Raw genomic sequence first — 22,749 nt, forward strand, 5'->3', positions numbered from 1 at the left:
GGCTCATTAATGTTTCTAATTCCTTTTCCCAAAGTTCAGTTTCAAAATGAAATGTTGGGATACAATTAAAAGTTCATGGTGGTCGTGTATGTATGTGACTGTTTGTGTAGTATAATTAGTTTTTGTTCTGTGGATTGAAATTATGAACTTCGTGCATGTGCATAGCAAACACACAACTATGTACATGCTCTTGTATTATTTTCTCAAGGCTTTTCCTTTCAGAAAGTTCCTCTGAAAGAAAACCAACAAACAGCTGGTGATAGCTTCATTCTCAGAGGCAGCTATTGCCATCCAAACCACTTTTGGAGGAGTATTTGCACTGTTGCTAAATAATTTTTCCCCTACAATCACTCTGGTTGCTATTTTCAGGGTCCTTATTTCAATCACATTCAGATGATAAGATGGACAAGTTTGTGGTGTGCTTCTTTACCTTAGGGAAGAAGGAAATGATAACTATTGTTTCATCCATCTAAAAAAAAATGGCAAAAATTGCTATTGGTACTGAGTAGAAAGATAGCTATATCCACTTGAGTAGCTTTCTAACCAGAGTAGAATGCAAATTGTGCCAGGCAATGTATTGAATGCTTTTTGCAAATACTATTATCATTTGATCCTCACAACAATTCTGCAAGGTGACTACTTTTATTATCCTAATTTTACAGTTGAGGAAAATCAAGCAGATGTTAAGTGACTTGTCCAGGATCACACAGTTATTAATTGTCTGAAGCAATGTTTGAATTTAGATTTTCCTAAATAAACCCCACACTTTATGAAAGGATGAAAAGAAAAGTGGAGATAATAAAAACCAAATCTCCCCAGTCCTTTTTCTTTGCCTGAAGGATGAACTGCTTGAAGTACTAACCTCCCTGAGTGTTTCAATGAGGTCAAGAAACTCACTGTCACGGGTGCAATTATGATTAATGATGCTCCTGCTGGTGACAAGAATCTAAGTCTAGTCTCTGGAGTGCAGCAAGACTCAGTAGCCCCTTAGCATCTTGACTCATTGCTCTGGCAAGTTATCTATTTACCGCTTCTCCAGGCTTAGTTTCAACAAGTCAGCTTCCAGATTCTTTGCAAAGACATCGCATCATAAGAATACAGAAAGGCCAGTACAAAGAATAACTGCTAAGAAGGATAAAACATTAAATTAATTTTTTGTACCAAACAGGGAAATGCAGCATAATGAATAATTAAACAATTAATAATGTAATCCTCTTAAAAGCATAGAACCACTATGCAAGAAGATTAAGTGTTTAACAGTTTCCAGCATAATGCAAATGGTAAGGATGAGCCTTTCTTTTCTGCTTTTTTGGAGTAATAGAATTGAAAACACATTTCCGGTTTTTAATTAAATGCTATTAAAATTTTCAGTAATGAGCCTACAACAGCACCAGTGTAATATGGAAGGATTATCAAATGAAAAGGTAAGCCCACAATATGAAGAGCTTTCTTCTGGTGTTTATTTTTCTCTTTTTTAAATAAAAGGGGAAAATTATCCAGCTTAAAAGGGCAAGGACACTCTAAATGCATTACTACATATCACCAAATATTAAGGTGAAGAACTATGATAAACTAACAACTAGACAAATGGATCTAAGATTTGCCTATCAAGTTTAATAACAAAATCACAAAAACAAGAGGGAAAGTTATAAAAACATGAGAACTGATCACAAAGGACAAAAAATTTTTTTTCTAGAAAGCAGAAATAGAACACTTTATGCGTTAAAGCAACAAATATTTACTGAATTTTAATTCAACAAATGTGTTTCTAATAATTTTTCTCTAATATATCATTAAGATATATTTCTCTTGCTCAAATCCCTTCTTTCAGTGGCCTTCCATAGTCATGATATTATATTATATGTTCATGAAAGGAAAAATTATATGAAAAAATTATTATATGAAATTTTATTATATGAAAATTCTGGATTTTGTTTTCTTTGTTTTTATATTGTTATTAAATGAAGTAACTTTTAGTTATAATTTTAAAATCCTCTTTAAAATATCAAATTATTCATAACATAGATATAAAAGTTGACCTCATAAGCAAATTTGAGTAGAATAAGAAAAAAATTTTTGGTTCTATGGATAAGAAGAGAAGTAATAATTCCCGAGCAAAAGAACATAGCAAGTATAACAGAAGATAATATGCCAATATAGATTGTAGAAAATTAAAAAAATCTTTGCTCAACCAAAATTAATGCAGTTAAAATAGAAGACAGGTAATTGAGTAAAATGTTTTGAGTAAGTTGTTTGTTTTTTTGTTTTGTTTTGTTTTGTTTTTTCTGATAAAGGTCTCATTTACACACACATACGTGCACACACACAGAGCTATATATAAAGAAATATACACATATATATGTATGCATAACTGATACAAATATATTAATCTAGGAAATAGACTCCAAAAAATAAATGATCAAAGGCTATGAACAGCAAGTTTTTAAAGGAAGAAATTCAATATATTGACAACCATATAAAAAAATCTTTCAAAAAACTAATAATTAGATTACTAATTAAATAAACTCTGAAATTTTACCTCAAACTCATCATATAGATAAAAATGGCAAAAGGGGAAATGACAGATTTTTAGGTGGCTGTGCAAATTGATTCAGCCAGCCTAGAAAAGAATTAAGAACTATTCCCCAAAAATTACTAAATATGCTTACTTTTGACCCAACTGTATCTCTATTGTACCTTATACCTTAAAAAGTTCAAAGAAGTAGAAAAGAATACATACACTTATATATATACTCAGATATGTACATGTGTGTGTATAAAACAAATTTATTTTAATCATAATCCAAAGGAGGAAACCAACAGAGAAAATAAATAAGATATAATGACATATTATTTTGCCATAACAAATGGCAAAATGCACAGAAACTGGCAATAGGTCTATGAGCTGATAAAGAGTCAAGTAAGCAGAATTAGGATAGTTTAAATAATGACAAAAAATATTATAAAGAAAAATAACCTTGAAAGACATTGAAATTTTGATCAATACAATGATAAATCACATTTCTAGAAAACTAGAGACATCCCATCCTCTTCCTTACGCATAGATGAAGAACTAAAAATGCAAAATGAGACATATACTTATCATGCATTGTCAATGTGGGAATTAGTTTTGTTGAATTATGCAAATTTGTTACTAGAGTTTTACTTTCAGTATTTTTATAAAGGAATGGGAAGGAGAAATAAATGCTTATAAAAATAAACAATCAAATAAGTAGATAAATGGATAGTTAAATAAATACACCAATAAATAAATAGAAAAGGAGCCAAAATGATAAAGTAAAAGGAAGCAACATAATTCATGCTCTTCTCTGCCATCACCTTATCAAGAATTTTTCAGATCCAGATTTCTATTGCACAGAGAACTAAAATGTTACGCACAAGATCAAAGATAATGACTTCTGATCAAATACGAAGAGAAGTTTGAGTTAATTATTTGTGGTACTGTGGGGATGGTTGTAAAATAAAGGAGTCTAGAAATTATTAGATTCTCAAGGAGGGGCAAACTGTGAGTCAGCCATGATGGAAAGAATAGGCTTCCCCTTTTCCCTTCTCTCCTCAAAGAAATAACCTCAACCAAATTTAATCAGGAATTCCAGAGCACCTCAGTTCATAGGTAAAGGAAAAAGTAGTCAAAGATAAAGGAAAGGACCTCAATCAATTTACTAGTATCAAAAAATAAAATGGAAAATTCACAACAAATGAAAAAGCAATAAATGATATGCTTAGAAAATATTTACTCAATTTTATGCCAATATAACAAGCAATTTAAATGAAATATTTATAAAAATAGAAACTATCTAGAATAATGAAATAAGAAATAGAGGATTTAACAAGCCTATAGTCAGAAAAAAATAATAAATTGAACAAGTATAAATAAATTCCATGGAAACAGGAAGCTCAATAAAATAGAGACTACATGGATTCCCAAATGAATTTTAACATTGAAAGTACAATTCATTCAAATATTATAAAAACTGTTCTTGCAAATAGTAAAAGAATGAATATTCTTTAATGTACAAAATGTACAAAAATGGTCTTGATACTAAAACCAAGGAGAGGTAAACTAGAGAAAGAAAATAGACCAATATCCTTAATCAACATCAAAACCACAACAACAAATAATTAAATAAATTGTTAGCCAAGAAATAACAACTCAAAAAACTACACTATTATTAAGATTGATTTACAAAAGGAATGCCAAGTTTATTTAATATTAGAAAAATATAAATCTAATTGAAGACATTAATAACAACAAAAATAATGATCATATCAATAAATATCAAAAAAATTAAATTCTGTTAGAAATACAAAAACACGGAATTAAATGGACTTTCATTAACATAGCCAGTAGTGTATCTAGAAAATTAAGAGGCAACATTTTATATAGAAAAGAAATAAACTATATTTTAATAAGATCAAGGATAAAGCAAAGATATTTATTGGCACTACTTATATTTGAAAGAGTGATAGAAATGCTAACTTTAATAATAAGATGAAAATGAAAAGGAATAAGCATAAAGAAGAAATAAGATAATACTTTTTGAAGATAATATGATGTACTTGGGGAAACTTAGAGAATAAATTAAAAGCTAAATGAAAGAGTAATTTCACCAAAACTATGAGATATCTAATAAATCTACATAAATCATCAACATTTCTTTATATTCATAATAAACTCCAACAAAAACAATAACGGGAAACTCAATTTATAAAAATTATAGAATGTATTAAATACTTGAGCATCTAAATACTAGCAAATAAGAAATATATGAATAAAAGAACAAAACATTAATGATAATAAATAGAACTAATTATTCTATTTTATTGGCAAGTTTGGCAAAAATTAGGTTTAGGCAATCATCTCACACCATACTAAAAGAAGGATACAAAGAAAGAGGAAAGGGTTCTTTCTATATGCTCCATTTGTACAAAAATCATTTATCAACTCTTTCTGTTGTGAAAAAGACCTAGAAACAAAAGGGGTTCTCATTGTTTGGGTAATGACAATAAATTTTGATATACAAATTAAAATGGAAAGTTATTTTGCTTTAGGAAATGAAGAAAGAAACTTTCAGAGATATCTGCAAAGACTGGTATGAACTGATACAAATTGAAATGACAAAATCAGGAACGTATAATTATTCCTCCTACATCACAACTTTCCCCATTATGGTTTCAATCTATCATGGATCAGCAAAAGAAATTAAATGGAAAAAATTGGGGATGGGGGTGGGTATTTGGCAAAAGGTACAAAAGGCCAGAAGTGACTCAGAAAAAAAATTATAAAGTTATAAATACATAAAATATATGTTTAACATTTTATAATATCAACATATTTTATGTCTTAATACTATAATAATTAAAATATCTTCTCTGGTATGACAGGAGGGGCAAAAATGTTTACAAGGACTGTCCTGATTGGGAGAAGAGGCATAACCCCTGCATTGAAGAAGGAGCAAACATAATTTATAATATAACACCAATTTTTAAAAAGAAACAGTTTTGAAAGACTTAAGGACTAGATCATTATAATTTTTATTATAATTCCAGAAGATGGATGATGAAAAATACCGCTACACTATAAAGAGAGTGATGATAATTTAATATGGTAAATGAGAAGTGAGACACAACTTTTTTGTACATGAAAACTGTTAGAAAATATTTTTTTCTGTACTTATATGATACTAGAGTTCTGTACTCATTCTACCTTCTATCCCTTCTTTTTCCTTTGTTCTTCCTTCGTTCCCTCCTTCGTTTCCTTCTTTCTTTGTTTCATCTAATGTGTGAGGAGAAATGAAATAGAAAGTTGAATGTTTAATAACTGAAAAAAATAAATGCCTTATCAAAAAAAAACAAACATTGTTTAATGTCACTGAATCATTTTTTGCAGCAAAAATCTAGGGGAGTTAATGGCAAACGTATTTGTCAGACTGGTATTAGTAAAAGTCTCTAAGGTAGAAGAGCAATACAAAAAACACACATAATATTTGCTTCAGAGAGTTTTGCTTCAGAAAGAAATAATTTCAGATTGTATAAAAAAGAGAGATTGTTTACTTGACAAGTAAAGGTAAAAGTAGAATACATTCACTTAGGAATAATTCAACAAGTGGTCTGAAGTTTCTTTCAACTAAGAGGTAAAATGATTCCGATTTGAAAGTAATATTATGATTCTATGTAAATCCAAATCTATAATTACTTCTTTAAAAAAAATAACCATGTGGAACATATAAAAACAGAAGGATTGATAAATAATATGATATACAACAAAACTTTTAGATACTTAGTTTTTAAAATGTATTTAAGTTATCTGATATATATATATACACACACATATATATATATACATATTCATATGTATACATGCATGCATACATAATACAAAATAAAACATTTCAAAATATGTATAAGTATTATATATAGGTATGTATGTGTAGATAGATACAAACACACATTATATAATGTGTGTATATGTATATAACCACATATACACCCTTTTATGAAATAAAAGACAAAGGATTCCAAGAAAAAATTTATACCAACATGTGTTTATACATAGTGGTTTTTATATATAAATGTATGTATGTATATGTATATGTATGCATGTAAATATATATAACATATGGACACAGATGTATATGTGTATACATATATACATATATATGCCTATACATCCATGCATATATATGCATTATGCTATGTGTATGTGTGCATTTGTGTATGAGAACATATTAAATATTTTAAATTTATTAAAATATATAATTAAATTATTATTTAAGTAATTTATACTATTACATGTGTGTTCTACACATACCAATACCAATATATGTATAATTACTTTTTTTTTTTTCTTGAAGGCCTTCATTTTAAACATTTCTACCAAAAATATGTAATATGTAATACAAATCACCTGCGTATCCATGTCTGAAGAGATCAAATCTATTTGAGAATTGTTTCAAGTTCTCATGGAACTCAAATATCACAGATAAGGTTGATCAGTAACTTTATTAACAAATTTTTAAAAATAAGGCATAAAAAAGGAAGTTACTTGATTAGGATTTTGTAGGGACATTTTTTAATCATTTTTCATAGAATCAAAAAAAAACTAAAAGGGATTTTAAAATCATAGAGCTAGAAGAGACTCCCAGTGGTGACTATTTTATTTTAGAGTTAAGGAAATTGAGATTCAGAGAAATGATATGATTTTCCAATCATATAGATAGTGTTTTGAATAGGAGTCAAAAATCAATTCTTCCTAAATCAAACTATATTTTACCTTGCTAAGAATTTGAATATTGGGTTTTTGAAAGGAAATAAGCAATACTTCAGTTGTTTCTACATGTGAATAAAACATCTAGTCAACTAAGGTGATTACAAATTTTTTTAACCAAAAATAAGGATGGTTTAAATATATAAGCAGTCAATATGGGTGATTTTAAAATAAGAAAGAGAGAGAGAGAGAGAGAGAGAGAGAGAGAGAGAGAGAGAGAGAGAGAGAGAGAGAGAGAAGACTTAATGTTTTCATCAGTATGATTTCTTGCTTGCCACTGCAATAGCTTTCCTTCATACCTTCTTCACTTCAAATTTTTCACTCTCTCACATTCTTCTAAGAAAAAAAAATAAGGAAGGGAAAAATTAGAATTTTTATAAAAATGTTGCAAGAAAATAGGATTTTCTTTAAGAAAAGCAACTTTCCAGACATTTTTACCCCACCCACCTTTGTTGTTTTCAGTTGTGTCTGACTTCAGGATTTACTGGCAAAGAAAAGAATAGGGTTTCACATTTCCTTCTAACTCACTTTACAGATAAGGAACTGAGACAAACTGCCATTCTGCCTGGGAATATACCTCTTCTACAAAGTGAACCTTATCTCTATTTGTGTAATCATAATATTCAAATTTCACACCTTGTTCTTGCATGTATTCTGTATTTGAAAACCAAGAACACAACTGGGATTATTCAAGTATATTGATATCATTTGAAGAGAATGAGTCAATGCAAAAGAACTACAACTTGAGAATCACTATTCTTAAAGAAATTGCTCTCAATGTTCATTTTATTAAGAATAATCTACACAAGGACATGAATTAAGAAACAAGAATAAGAGTGTTATTTTCTGAGTAAGAATTTAGGATTTAAAGCCATTCCAAATTTCTAAAATTAAAAAAAAAAAAATGTGGGGGGAGGGGACCAAATCATTCCAAGGATTTTGTTTCAAGAATGTTAAACTATTCAACATTTGTCTTTATGTGTTTCCTTTCTTGTTGTAAAAATGAAGTGGTCCTCACTTTTCCAAGGTTATGCTTAGAACTATGAAAATCATTATAATAAATAAGTTTCTATATATCTCAATACAATCATTGTGTTTTTTACATTAAAACTATAAATCCAGAGAAAAAATTTCAGTACAGTACAGAACACTAACTATAGTTAAAAGACCACTTAACATTTTTATGATCTTGAAAAAAGTTAATTATCTCTTTAAGCCTATGCTTTCTCAACTACTATAAATTGAGAGGATTTAATTTGATGGCTATACATATATTAATGTATTTATATGTAAATATACATAAATTTTATATTTACATATATTATCTAGATTTGTGTCTATACATACATATAATATATATAAATACATATGTGTAAATGTGCAAATTGTAATCCCATGTGTATATATGTGTTTGTGTGTATGTGTATATGATCCTATGTATACTATCTATTGTTATGCCTGAAATACTTAATTCTAACTAATTCCATAGTAATTCATTAGTGATGGGGGAAGTAAATAAATGCTAAATCATTTTTTTCCCAGGTAGAACTAATAACTTTTTTCTTCCACATGAAAGGAGAATAATACTAAAAGAAAGATGGAATAAGTTAAAATAAGCTTTACGTAAGGGCTTTTTTGTGGGCCCAGTATTTTGTTGGGAATTCTGTTTAGCATGTTTGCATCACTGCACATGTGTGGGTGCACTCATGCATGCAGCAGCTTGAATTGAATCTACGTGACAGTTCAACACACAACATAGCAACAAAGATTTCTCTAGAGTATACAAGGAGAGTAGGAATAATGTTAGGCACTAAGACATGGACATTTAGAGGGGAAAGTGTGCTACTTTCCCTGGGTTCCAGCTGACACTTACTCTGCATGCCTTAAATCTCACTCAATGGCTAGCTGAATTACTTTTTTTTTTTTTTTTTTTTAAAAGACAATGTGGACTCCTCCATGCAGTTCAGCTAAATCTAATTTTATGCTCATTTTACTTTGCTTCAGGAAATTTATTTATTTTCTCCCACACTATTTTTCCTGAACAATCTCCTAACCAAGCAAACACTGACTAACTTGTCAGAAAGAAAAAGAATTTGTTTCACTAGAAATTAATCTAATCAGTGGGACATTTATAAGAGGAGCCAAACGAAATTTGTTTACAACTGAACAGTACCTGAAAGAAATTTCAATCTCATTATAATGTGACCTTCTAAAATTCAGAAGATACATTTTTTCTGCACTGTTTTTAACTTTCATAATGCTATGAATCACCTATGGTTTTCTGAGGAAAACCAGAAAGCTAGAACTTCCCTTAGTCAGATAAAACAGGAAGTGGGAGGAAAAGCAATAATAACCTTTAATACTTTGATGAAAATAGCCTCCATAAAACAAGGATAAACAACATTGCCTTCTCATTTACCCCTACATAAAATGCAAAACAGAACTAGTGTGCAATAAAGCATTTGTATCCTTATTGCTAGTGTAATCTTAACTAATCATTTCTTATGTCTTTTCTGTAGTTACACTAAGTCATCTTTAAGAAATCTGACTTAATAAGGTTAGCCCAGCAACTGAAACCATTGAGCCTTTCCTTTCCCTTCTATTCACAAAATTTCTTTCATTAATGTTTGCACACGTTCCTAAGCTGGTCCCAAACAGGATCAGCCTCTAGTCTTTTCAGAATTTCACTAACCCAAAACAGTTCTCTCTTTAACAATCCCTTTCTTTGTAATACATAAACACATTCTTCTGGGGCTCTGTAATTATCCAAAATGAGCTTTAGTGTTGCAAATTACTTTCTTACCCCTATGATTTATCTGTGGTAAACACACTTTATAATATTTATATTCCTATTAGAATCACCACTAATAACAAATCAGTAGCACATAAACATTTACATGATACTACATGGCCCAATACCTGATGTCCCTATAATAGTTACATTCCTTGTTCTCCCTATCATGTGGAGAAAAGCCAAACCTTGGCATTTTTCCAAGCTCATGGAAATACCTTTGAAAATGGCTGTTTCACATTTCCTCTAGTTTGCTTTAAAAGAAAGGCATTCCTTCATACTTATGAGGCTTGGGTTATTGCAGTTTCACATTATGCATCATTACTCTGAGTAGGTGTCTTATCAGCAGCTACAGTTGTTGGGAAGCAGATTGGAATTAAGCATTGGAAGCTTTTTATTTATCGTGCATGCTTTATTCCTACAAGATTTTCAGAGTATAAGCTTCTTTGTTCAGTTCAGAATTGTCTACATTGCCAAAACATAGTAGAATTTACTTCTTGCTATCCCCCTTCCCCATTTATTCCTAATTTGAATTGAAAAGGAAGCATAGTTGTGTGTGGGGGGGGTTAATTAAAGGTCTGTTTCACAACAGTCTGTATTGGGCATTTCTGATCATTAGGAAAGGTTTTGCAGAAGTGTAAGTAATGGAACTACTTAACTACAGGCAATCTTGAACAAGTATTTTTTTTAAATACTCAGTGGGAACCTGGGCTAACTGTCTCTAAGGAGTTATATTCCAGATAACTACCTCCTGGCATCAAGCTTTGATGAACAAGAAGAAGTTAAATAAAGGTTACTGTTTCTTCCTTTAACCTCACTGATATCAGGATAATTTGAACACAGATAAAATATCAGACACATATTAAAGAAACTTCAGTTACAAAAAAGTTTATATATACATACATATATATATGTATGTATGTATTCTTTATGCATAATGTATTATATATTATAGTCTATATCTGTATATTGCACATATATAGAGACTATAATATATATGTGTAGATATAGATATAGATATAGATATAGATATAGATATAGATATAGATATAGATATAGATATATTTATTCTTTTCTTTTTCTCTGTATTACCAATCTGTTATGGTGGTGGCATTTTGGTTTAATGGATAAAATGTTGACCATAGAATTTTTATAATTATTTAAATCCTTCATCTAAAATTGAATGACACTGATCAATCAATTTAAGCTCTGTGAGCCTCAGGCAATTTATTAGGAGCTATATACTAATATGACCTGAGAAATGTACTTTATGATTCTAGACAAGTCACCGAGTCTCTGTCTGCTTCAGTTTCTTCATCTGTAAAATGGATTTAATAATAGCACTCACTCCTAGCATTTTTGTGCCGATAAAATGAGATCAATATTTGTAAAGCATTTTATAATGTTTAAGGCACTATAAAAATGTTAGCTATTATGATTCTATCTATTAAAAGTCACCTATTATAAGTCATACCCTATGCTCATGGTTTAAGACAGACAGACAAAAATTAAACTAAAATCTTCCATAGAGAAAGAGAAATATACATATTCATTTCAATTCTTAAGTAAGGGGAGTTCTTGGACCCTTACTGCATTTGTGAGTCTATCTTTAGTGTAACCCAAAATACATTTTAAAATGACTACTTAAACATCCTAAGTAGAAGAGAAGAGGCAGCTTGTGCCAGAGAAATTAAACAGTCACCACCTGAATCACCACTTCTCTCATACCCCAATGTGCTAACCAAAGAGCCTTGGTGTTACTGGAGCTTCCAAGATCATTATCCCCATTTCCAGTTATCATGGATATGAACAACCCTTAAGAATTAGGGGCCTATTTTCCTTCCTAATACCAAAACCAACTGCTGACTGACTCTAAACCTTAATTACTCAGCAACAATAGCTATGGATGTTCCAAAAAAGACATGTCTCTGCACCCAATTCTTTGGAATTTGAAAATGATTCAACATTAGGTAAGAATATGAATATATACTATATATACATATAATATATGGTAGGAATACCATCAAGGAGAATAGATTTTAATCTTTGTAACCTAAAAACTCATCTGCATTAGAGATGAAATCCATATATTTTGTTTTCCTTATTATAATGGAAATTCCTTAAGAAGGATGACTGTTGCTTTTTTATTTATAATTCAGGACTTAATAAATTCTTAATAATTTTTTTCTTTCATTCAATTATTTTAATTTCAATTTTACAGGTAGGGGAAACGAAGTTAAGCCAATTACAAGTGATCACTAAGCCTGTAAAAAAGTGAAGATTGAATCCAAACCTGTGTCTCTTGACCACAAACCCAACATTCTTTCTACAATACTAACCTTGTTATCCGTGAAAAAGGTTTGAAAAATTTCAGGTTAAATAATTTTCCTGTGGCTACAGCAGTTAGATTAATCAACCATTGTATCATTTGACCTTCCTCTGCCACCAAAAAAGATGATCTGAAGACTGACTAAATCATTATTTGGAAGCACTTTGAAGTGGAAATATAAAAACAGTAAAATTTTGCTGATTTGAATCAATGTGTGTTGGGAGAGGGGAGGAACTGTGTGTATTAGTGGAAAGTATATAATGGAATAAATTTTAAAAATTAAATGTTATTACTTTAAGGGAAACTAGGCCACAAAGCCTTTCCTAGAATGGGGAGAATAATTAATTCTTTAAGTTATAAAAATTAATAATGTTATTTAATTAAAAATTAATAAAGTATAAAATATTTATTTAATTAAATAATTAATTAATGCTGTCTTAATTTAACTGATGAAATAATGAACTAATTTTCTTAATTAATAAAAATAATTTCTAATTGGTGTATCAATTAGAAATCCATGCATCCAAATTGCTTGAGAATACTTGAAACCAGTTTGTTCCCTCTAGTACTTTCAATATATTTCTAATTAGTGGAGTTTGAATTAATGAAACTTTATCACTTAATTTTATTCTTCTTGAGCTCGTGTTTGTTTATTCTACCAAACTTTGCATTCGATGTTTTTATTAAAAAAGCATAATCTCTAAACTAACTCTCTCCTTCCATAAACATAGAATCAAATTCCTTTTGTTGCATCCAATACAGAGCAATCATTTTAGAGTATGCCTCTCCATCAATATTCAGAGAGCTACTAACCACAAGATTTTCCAAAATTCTTTCTACTGCAGAAATACAGGTAAAATTTTAAATTAGACTTTTGAAAAAAATTAGTGAAACTTCTAAAATCCCCCCCATCTGTTATTAATAGGTATACTTCCACATGTCACAAATGAAAATCTCAAGACCCGAAGTTTCTGCAAAATCAATAATTTGATTATTTATTGGGCCAGCACATAACAAATTATCATTTATCTCTCTTCATTATCAAAGACTAAACCATGGAGAACCCTGCTTACTTAAATACCTTTAGAAAAGGAGGTGCCCAGAGAGCAAAAAATCAACCCTGATTAGTGAAAAATTAATATGGGGGTGGACTTTTAAGTAAAAAGGTGAGCTAACCATCTTCAGCTCCTCCTGCTGAGAATGTGGCTTAATCATGAGCCTCAATCACCTTTAGCCATCTGTACAAAGGAATCTCTATCCAGACTACTCTGGTTGGTTTTCTCCCATCATAAACTAGATTGGTTACTGTAGATCCTAATAGAAGGGTACAAGAACATGGGTTCCATTTAGGACTGAAATGCACTTAGATTAGATTCTATTTATACTAAAAACAGAAATAAAGTCCCCTTGTTAAGTGGGCTCCACCTAAGATTGTGGAGCAGGAATCCTGAGAATTAAACCAATCTCATCTATCAGCCTTATTCTTCAGAGACTGGCTCAGGCCACAGTAAAATTTTGCTGATTTGAATTGTGTGTTGGAAAAGGGGAGAAATTCTTAATGTTTGCAGAAAGTATATAATGGGATAATTTTAACAAAATGAAATGCTATTACTTTCAGGGAAACTAGACCACAAAGCCTTTCCTAGAATGGAGGTAATAGTAATTCATGAAGACAATCCCTACCTTTATCAATCAAGAAAATATGGGAAAGGAAAATAGAAAGTTCATACACTTTTGTGTTCCTTATCATTTTTCCTTATAAGCAAGTGAAAATTTGATGGAAATAAATATAAAGTGATATATTAAGGTTCAAAAAAATCAACTTTTAGATATACAAAACAGTTAAAGAGGACATACCAATGTAATTGATGACACTTTTATTATTTGAAGAAATTGTCCAATGGAAGCTGTAGTACGCAAGGTGGAAAATAGTAGACTCCTTGGCAAGAAGATACACATATGCTGTGACACACATGAAGAAAAATGCATGAGGTTCAGAATAGAGAGAGTAGACAATGAGTCTTTTGGCTTGTGATTGGGGATGAGCATTCAAGAAACCGAAGGAGACAGGACTTGGGAGCTGAAAAATTCTAGTGACATAGCTAAATTCATTCTATTAACATCGGCCAAAAAGAGAAGTCACATCTGAAGGTTGTTGATTTTCCATTCAGAAGATGAAGTTCCCCCATAAACACACCTGCTCACTAATGAAGAAGCAGGCATTTACCCCAACCTTATTATTTCAAGCTTGTTCATACTCTCTGATGTATTTAGTACTTTTATGCCTGTTTGGTCAAAATAAAAATATAATTGAACATAATTTAGAAAAGATCTAGAGAAGGGTAAGTAGACTAATAAGAAGCTTATAGCATAAATCTGATATTATTTCTCCTTTCTTCAATTGTAGAGGTTCCCCATTTTCCTTTAACATAAAATCTGCTATTTGGCATTTAAAGCTCTTCACAAATGTGTTTCAATCCACAGATTTTCAAAATCTCAGATTGATTAAACATTATTTTCTTTCACACATTCTATGTTCTGCAAAACTTTTAGTCAATCATTCAGTCATTATTTTAATCCCTTATTCAATAAGCATGCACTAAGTACTCACTATTTGCTCTATCCCATATCCATTCTTTACACTGATTGTGCTCACTTCCTAAAATCATTTTCTTGCTCTATGCCTTTTTAGAATCTTTGGGCTCAATTCAAGTGCTATCTCCTACTACACTTGCCTACCTGATTTCCATTATCTCTCAGTTATTAGTGCACTCCCCCAACCAAAATTAGTCTATTGTGGATGTCTCTATGAATGTGAATTTAAATTCTACCTGTAATTTCATTAGCATAGATAGAACATGCATTCTGCTAATGCAGAGAAAGAGAAAAGGCTTAAGTGGATCAGCCAATAGAAGAATTACCAGTTTTTCTATATATTGCAAGGGCTTACAAATCAACCAACTCCTGAGTGAAACCCATCCTTCCCATACTCCTATTTTTCTGATGAGAAAACATTTCCTTTCATTGCATGAAGAGATTGGAATTGACTGACCAACCAAAAGGTCTAATGCAATACTTATTATGCTTCGAGAGAATTCTTTCTGTCAATGTTCATCATTGCCTGCTCTGCTATTTGTTTTCTTCAAAAGTTGAACTGTATATAGTACATGATTTGTGTATGTATTTACCAAATGAATAATTTATATGTGTATGTGCATATTGTCTCCAGTAGAATGAAAGCCCTTTGAGGGCAAGAACTATTCACTTTTGCCTTTGAATTCCTGGAAGGAAGGAAGGAAGGAAGGAAGGAAGGAAGGAAGGAAGGAAGGAAGGAAGGAAGGAAGGAAGGAAGGAAGGAAGGAAGGAAGGAAGGAAGGAAGGAAGGAAGGAAGGAACGGAGAGAGGAGGGAAGGAAGGAAAGGAGAGAGGAGGGAAGGAAGGAAAGGAGAGAGGAGGGAAGGAAGGAAAGGAGAGAGGAGGGAGGGGGAAAGGAGGAAGAGAGGGAAGAAGAGAGGGAGGGAGGGAGGAAGGAGAGAAAAAAGGAATGCAGGAAGGGAGGAAGGAAAGGAGAGAGGAAGGAAGAAAAGGAGAGAGGAGGGAAGGATGGGAAGGAGAGAGGAGGGAGGGGGAAGGAAGGAAGGAAAGAAGGAAGGAAGGAATATAAACTTCTGTGTTTAGCTTTTAAAGCCCTTCAAAATCCAGCCCCAAGTGATAATTCTCAGCTCACTGACACAAAGGGACAAGTAAATTCAAGTCCTGGATCGTTTCATAGAGATTCTCAAAAGAGTAGTTTAGACAAGGTGTTTAACAACCACATTGGTGAGGGTAGAGGAGAAGGAAATATATGTGTAACACTCATAAATTTAATCTAAATTATTATTAACATTTTCTCCATCACTTTCTTATGTTTAAATAATCAACAGAACAACAAAAAAGCAAGACTTGATTTGAAACATTTGCTAAATGCTTAATATAGACCGAAAATTTCACAGTTGATTCTAATAAGCCAATTTGGGCTAGTTCTAGCACATGCCTAATAGGGAGAGAAATCAGACTGGTTATAAGTATAATCACATTCAACACTATGTGAACAACAAATTTGTTTTGCATCTGTAAACATACCCTTAATGTAGTAATAGCTAATATCTGAGTACTTCTTTAACGATTATGAAGTTTTTTGCAGAAATTATTTCATTTGTTCCTCACAATAACCATGTGATATAAATACTATTTTTATTCCCATTTTACAAATGAAAAAATAAACAGATTGATGAGTGACTTGCCCAAGATCATTCAGGTAAGATATTTCTGAGTCAGTATTTAAACTCAATTATCAACTATATCATATGCATGGATTCATTTAAGCATACACACATATGCAAATAGATCTGTACCTCTGTCCAACTCTTTAATAAACACTTTTAATATTTGGGGGTAAATCACGTAATACTTTTAATATCAGAAACCCAGAGGAGTGTTAATAGAGACAGTGATTCTATGATTCTTTACAACATGAGGGAATTCTTTTATTTTGCTTGAAGTTGCAAAGAATGAAAAAAAAGGAATTAGCACAGGCTTATCAAAGGACTTAAGTGGAAGATAGTCCTTTATCCACCTATTTAACTAGAACCAAGAAATTATTTCAGAAAGGGATTTTTTAAAATGTTTTCATTCCCCTTATACTGGATTGCATAAAAATCTCATCACAGCTTAACCAAGAATATCACTAATTATTCATTCAATTATTTCCCTTTAACAATTTCCTTTTAAGTCTTTAAAAATGATCTTTCTTATCTCTAACCTCATCTTTGTATTGTTTTTTTTTTTCTTTCCTAGATCCTACTTTCCCCACTATTTTTTTTTACTCAACTCTTCTTCCCTCTCTTCTGAATTTTTCCTTTTTCTCCTAGTAATTTTTACTTTGCAGGGAAGTGATACAGTGTATAGAGTACCAGGCCTGGAGTCAGGAAGACCTGAAATCAAAAACGATTTCAGGCATTTAATATCTATAATAATACTGGATAAGTTGTTTAATAGTTTTTCCTCAGCTTTCTCTTATGTAAAATGAACTGGAGGATGAAATATCTTTAGCAAGAAAACCTTAAAAGATGTCACAAAGATTTGGACACAACTGAACACCAACAAGTTTTACTTTCTCACTACTATTCTTTATCTAATGTCAACAAATCATCTAGCACAGCATCTAACATGGAGATAATCACCACCATCCCCATTCCCACTCCTATATTATGCCTTTCACTGCCCCTGCCACTACTCATACTCTCTTAAGCATCTTTAAATCAACATTATGATATAATTAGAAATCTAGCTTGTATCACTTTCCTTAGCAAATGGATAGAAAATACACTGAGAAGTTGTCGGGTATTAATTTTCACTAGTAATTTCCTCATGTCAAAATTGTCAAATTTTTCTTCTTTTCCTCTATTTTTAAGCTTGATATTTATTAGCATCTAATGGATAAATTTGAATAGCTGTAGAAAGGATACTATAGTGTATTTTTAGCATCTAAAAGTTAAATGCAATAAGCATAGAAATGATATTATAGAACCCAGAGAATAAATTAGTGTTCAAAAACTATCTCTTCCCTAATGCTATCTCGCCTTCCATGATTCCCCATCCTAGTACTCCCTAGTCCTTTTCTTGTACTTCAGTTAATATTTTACTTTTCACTTTTTTGATATACTTATCTATTTTACATGTATGTAAATATATATGTATTGTATGTATATCTATGTATATATATTAATGTATACTTACTATATCTTCCTATGAGACTTTAAGCTTAATAAGTATGGAGACTGAGTCCTTTCTAAACTTAGTACCTCTCACAAGCCTAATATTCTTCTCAGCCAACAAGCAGGTATTTAATAAATGGTCTCTAAATTAAAATGAAATTAATTGAGTGGAATGGCATTATTGAAATGAGTGTTAGAGAAGGAACAGTAATAATAAAGCATTATAAAAACTGGACCTGATCTCCTCTCAAAGCCAGGAGACTATACATTATTTTCTATCCAAGAAAAGGTAAGGAGTATTTTTTTTATAATTTATCTCCTTAAATATTGTATAAGAAATGATTAGAAGGTTTATTTCAGAAAAGCCTGGAAAAATTGTATGAACTGATGCTAAGTGAAGTTAGCAGAACCAAGAAAACATTGCATACATCAGCAACAAGATTATATAATGATCAACTGACAAATCTGGCTCTTTTTCAACAATGAGGTGATTCAAGACAGTTGCAATAGACTTGTGATGGAAAGAGCTACAAAGATGAATATTCATCAAAACATAGTATTTTTGCCTTTTTTGTTTTTGTTACTTATTTGTTTTTTCCCTTTTCTTGTGGTTTTTTATGTTTTTCCTCTGATTATTTTTGATGTGATTTTTTTTTAACAGCAAGACAAATATGGAAATATGTTTAGAAGAATTGTACATGTTTAATCTATATTGGATGTCTTACTGTCTAGGGGATGGTGGGGGAAAGGGAAAAAAATTTCGACCACAAGGTTTTGAAAAGCATCTTGGCATGTATTGGAAAAATAAAATAAAAATTTAAAAAAACAACCATATGTGCAATGAATACCTAACTTTTCTCCCAAGCCTAAATATATACAATGTGGGACATAGGTCCTTTTTCATAGCAATTTCTTTCCCCTCCGATCAGAGAATGTTAGGTTTAAGGGAAACTTAAATTTTCTTTAGCTTGCTCATGCTCCGCCAAACTCTTATGTATAAAGAATATTGGGTACAATCCTAATTGTAGTTAGAGAGAGATAAAAACAATCATATATGAGCATAAAGATATGCATGTTAGGAAATACTCAATACATACCTACTGTTGAGAAGAAACAAACCAGTGCAAAGAGCAATAAATATGGGAATAGCAGAGATCTGTATTGAATGTTTCCTATAAAATTGAACAGTCACATGCCCATAGGCAAATTATCTAACCAGGCCTTGGCAAATCATTTAACCTTTCTGGGGCTGTTTCCTTATTTGTCAAGTGAAGAAGTAGGTTCTAAGCTCCCTCTCAGCTTTAGAATGATCATGCAATGATCTTAAGAACCTCTTGAAGATTCAACTACTTCATCCATAAAATGGGAATAGTTCTTGCTATATATAATAGTTACCATCATAGAATTTTTGTGAGGATTCAGTTGCATAATGTGAGCCTTAAATAAAATTTATTATCAATAATGTATAGACAAATTCCCACCCTTCCAAAAGAGCTATACCCTTACAACACTGCCATTCAATGTAGTAGACCCAGGTTCAAGCTGAACCAACTATGGAGGGTTCACGTTACTCCTTGAAATCCTACCATACAAGATTAATATTCCACTGATATTTAGCATACCATAATTATTAAGAAAAATAACTACTTATCTAATCAAGCTAGTGTAATTAATTCCATTAAGCACAAACCATTTACTGGAGAGTAGTAAAGACAATACAATCTGCAATGAATGTCATTGTAGTTGCTATTATCATTTAATATATACATTAAACACCCACAAAGTTCCAGAGCTAATAAAAATAGATATAGATTATCACATTTCTTTCTCAGATAGTCATTTTTCATTGACTTAGTTCTTTTGGGTGGGCAAATAAAAATGACTACATCACATTACAGATCAATTGGTTACCAAGTGTAATTTTTGCAATAGAAAACATTTTTAGGTTATATGAATAAAAATAAATAAATAAATAAATGGCACTGAAATGGGCAATCTCCTATTACTCCAAAATGTGCTCCCTGGCTGAGACCTAGTATGCCAGCCTGGAGCAAATTGTTACAGCCAAGCTATTAATTCCTAAAAATAGAGATCTATAATGAAAATGCTAAGAGGCTCACTATTGGGCCCAGCTCCGATCCAGTCCACAGTGTAACAAAGATACTTGTTTTTCCAGTTTTTCATATCACTATAGCTTGGACTGTGGCTTCCATTCCTGTCTAGGGAGTACCGACCTATATTTTTCATTCAACTCTTATTTCCCCCTCTCAGATGTTCTGTTGTTTGTCTGTCTCTCCCTCTCTCTGCCTTTCTCTGCAGGTTTCTTTTTCTGTCTCTCTCTGCCTATATCTACCCATCTATTTATCTATCTCTGTCTGATTGTCTCTGTGTCTATTTGTCTTTGTCTCTCTGTGTCTGCTTCACTATTTCTCTTCTGTCTGTAGGTCTCTTTCGACTTCTCTGTCTCTACATCTGTATCTCTGTTTCTCCTTTGCCTTTATCTGTCTGTTTCTGTCTCTGTGTCTTTGTGTTTATGTTTCTCTATATCAATGAATCTATCTCTTTTTCCTCTGATTTTTTTTCCTTTTATGGGTCTCTTTATCTGTATTTTTTTGTTATCTGTTTCTATATCTCTCTGTGTGTATGTCTCTATTTCTTTTTCCTCACTGTCTGTCTAGCTGTTAGTAGTCTGTTTCCCCTTGTATCTCTGTCTCTCTCTTTCTGTCTGTGTATCTGTTTCTCTTTCTATTCTCTACATCTGTATTCTTTCTTCCCTCCCTCCTTTTTCTCTCTTTCTCTCTCTACCTCTCTCCTTCTCTCTCTTGCTCCCTCCCTTTATCTCTCCTCTCGCTTCCTGACCCCTCCAACTCTCCTTCCCTCCTTTTCTCCCTTCCTTCCTTTTTCCCTCCTCTGTCCCTCCCTCCCTGTCTCTGTCTCTGTCTCTTTCTCTTTGTCCCATCCCCCCATAATTGCATCTCTCCATTTAGACCCTGTTAGCCTCTTCATATACAGGTCAGGGTTTTATTTCTCCAAATCATACCAGATAGGAAATATTCTCAAGAGCAGAGCAGATAGGGAAGGGAAGCACTGAAGTGAACCAAAAAGAGTCTGTGGATCCAATTTTTAGCAATTTCAGGGACCTTGTAGCATCACTCTGTTTAAGTGTGTATTCTGTAATATAACATATGGAATTTTGATTTCTTTGTCATTTAATAATAGTGTCACAGTACCTAAATTTATTTTCTAAATCAGCAAGTATTTACTTTTAATTAGGTCTGTCAAGAAGCTGTAAATTTAATTTCCCTGTGTATTAAGGACTAGATGCATATTTATATATGCATGCATACATATATATTTGCATAACTATATATTCACATATGTATTTCATAATTATTGAGATAAAAGTGCCTTAAAAAGGAATTTTTTTTAAACAATACAAGTAAGCTTTCAACCAAAAGTCACATATAGAGTTGTAAACTGCCACATTTGAAGAAGTAGAAAAAATTGAACAGAATGAGTCATGAGATCCAGGATATCCTATTTATGGAAGCTAATATGCATTGGTGAAATAAAATGTGGGCACTAGTTATTGAAAAGCAGGAATGCACACAGGGGCCTTGGAAATTTCTAATGAAAAGCTCCAAGAGGCAAACACTTCAAAAGGGTGAAGTCTGTGTCCCTCTACCATAATGCATAACATATTTCTTTTACATTGGGGCCCTCAGCTGAGAGCATTTCAAATAAGATTCAGGTAACTGAAAAAGAAGCCGTTAGCACTTGAGAAGAGGCAAATATATTATATACTCTCCCAGGGGGAAAAAAAGCACCAGATAAGATTTCCAGAGATCAGGTCCAAACTGAGATATACATGACATTTGATTACACTTCCTTTAGTAGATGGGATATTCACCTTGGCAACCATTGCCTCACTTGACAGTCGGAGCATTTCATTTCTCTGCATTTATATATTCAGGGGTGGTTTCTGGTTTTTTTTGTTTTTGTTTTTTGTTTTTTGTTTTTTTTTAAACAGCAAGTTGCATTAACTCCAGCTTTCTGGAACGTTAAACTGAATGAGTGTTTCCCTGAATGTCCCATTCTGTGAGATCTGACTGTTTCAGCTCTACTATATCTGTTCCCCTCCTCCCTCAAAAAAATCCAGTGTTATCATATAGAGACCACTGTAAGTAGAAGGAAAATGAGGTACATAAGGTGAGTAAGAAACACAAATTCAGTGCTTTTCTTCACATTATTAGTTCCTAAAATTACTCCATTTTGGCTTCATGTCAGCAGGTTGCCATGACATGCTAAATCCAAAGTAAACACTCTGAAGACTTAGACACAATCTAGCAGATATAATAGATTGGAGTTTGGAAGCCTCAAAAAAATAGGATTATCTAGGGATAAAAAGGAAATATCATGAAGACATGTATTGCAAATGAAGCTGAAAGGCAGATTGTGCAGTTCTACCAAAAGAGAAATATATATAATATTTCTATGTAGTAGTATATGGAGTTAATTTGAGAATGAGAAAAGTAGTTAACACTTTCCAGTTCAGAAGACACAAAGGAAAACTCTGTTGGAGAAG

At 31.7% G+C, this 22,749-nt stretch overlaps 1 long non-coding RNA gene across 1 annotated transcript in view; it reads right to left on the bottom strand.

The window, feature by feature from the left end:
- Nucleotides 1-14,372, bottom strand: part of LOC141564881 (uncharacterized) — a 32,559-nt gene extending 18,187 nt beyond the window's left edge. Inside the window, exons 1-3 of the long non-coding RNA XR_012488775.1 lie at nt 14,266-14,372; nt 7,588-7,624; nt 5,729-5,797 (exon numbers count right to left, since the gene is read on the bottom strand). This is a non-coding gene — a long non-coding RNA (uncharacterized LOC141564881). The remainder of the gene's footprint in view (nt 1-5,728; nt 5,798-7,587; nt 7,625-14,265) is intronic.
- Nucleotides 14,373-22,749: the final 8,377 nt, after the last annotated feature.

The sequence above is a fragment of the Sminthopsis crassicaudata genome, chromosome 3, assembly GCF_048593235.1.
Source record: "Sminthopsis crassicaudata isolate SCR6 chromosome 3, ASM4859323v1, whole genome shotgun sequence".
NCBI classification, from domain to species: domain Eukaryota; kingdom Metazoa; phylum Chordata; class Mammalia; order Dasyuromorphia; family Dasyuridae; genus Sminthopsis; species Sminthopsis crassicaudata.